The sequence below is a fragment of the Felis catus genome, chromosome D2, assembly GCF_018350175.1.
Source record: "Felis catus isolate Fca126 chromosome D2, F.catus_Fca126_mat1.0, whole genome shotgun sequence".
Classification (NCBI taxonomy): Eukaryota; Metazoa; Chordata; class Mammalia; order Carnivora; family Felidae; genus Felis; species Felis catus.
Window position 1 is genome coordinate 8263584 of NC_058378.1, and position 1154 is coordinate 8264737.

At 45.1% G+C, this 1154-nt stretch overlaps 1 non-coding gene across 1 annotated transcript; it reads left to right on the plus strand.

Annotated features, from left to right (window-relative positions):
- The first annotated feature begins 367 nt into the window (after positions 1-367).
- On the plus strand, positions 368-470 carry LOC111557177. Its single transcript, XR_002737036.2, has one exon. It is a non-coding gene; the product is annotated as a U6 spliceosomal RNA (small nuclear RNA).
- The last annotated feature ends 684 nt before the right edge of the window (positions 471-1154 follow it).

The window sequence follows — 1154 nt, forward strand, 5'->3', positions numbered from 1 at the left end:
TTTGTCATTTTATTTATTTTTTTTTAATCTTTTTTTTTTCAACGTTTATTTATTTTTGGGACAGAGAGAGACAGAGCATGAATGGGGGAGGGGCAGAGAGAGAAGGAGACACAGAATCGGAAACAGGCTCCAGGCTCTGAGCCATCAGCCCAGAGCCCCACGCGGGGCTCGAACTCCCGGACCGCGAGATCGTGACCTGGCTGAAGTCGGACGCTCAACCGACTGCGCCACCCAGGCGCCCCTTCTTTGTCATTTTAATCTGTGCAGATGGCTTTCCTAACCAAACCTCAGTCCACTGGGCTGAGAAAGCTAACTTATTTGGGACACGATGGGTCTTCATAAGCTTCATCAAAGTAAGCACTTTTAAGTGCTCGCGTGGACAGCCCATAAACTAAAATTGGAATCAGAGAAGATTCGCGTCACTTCTGCACAAGGGTGACTTACAAATTCATGAAGTGTTCCATATTTGTTCGATGTTCCCATTGCTAATTTGTATTCTCCCTGAATGAAAGAAGACGTCTCTCCCGATTTCCTGGCCCACCCTCTGTCCATGTAGAGAACACACCGTGAATGAAGCAGAAAGTAAATTGTTTTGTTTTTTAAGGATTTTTATTTCTTTTATTTGAAAAAAAAATTGTTAATATTCTTACCTTTTTTTTTTAAAGTTTATTTATTTATTTTGAGTGGGAGAAGGGAGGGAAGGGAGAGGGAGACAGAGCGTTACTCCCCGTGTGGAGCCTGATGCAGGGCTCGAACTCACGAACCGTGAGATCATGACCTGAGCCGAAACCAAGAGCCGGCCACTTAACTGACTGAGTCACCCAGGCGCTCCCTGAAGATTTTTATTTTTAAGTAATTTCTACACCCAGTGTGGGGCTTGAATTTATAATCTTGAGAGCAAGAGTGATGTGCTCTACCAACCGAGGCAGCCAGATGCCCAGAAAGCGGAAAGAAATTCACTAGGGAGACTGTAGTAGGATGAATCATGGTCCCCAAACATGTCCTTGGCCTAATCCCAGAAACCTGTGAATGTGATTGTTACCTTCTAAGGCAGAAGAGACTTGGTCCATGTCATTATGTTAGGACACTGGGTTACCTGGGTGGGCCCGATGTAATCACAAAGGTTCCTATTAGAAGGAAGCAAGTGGGGCACC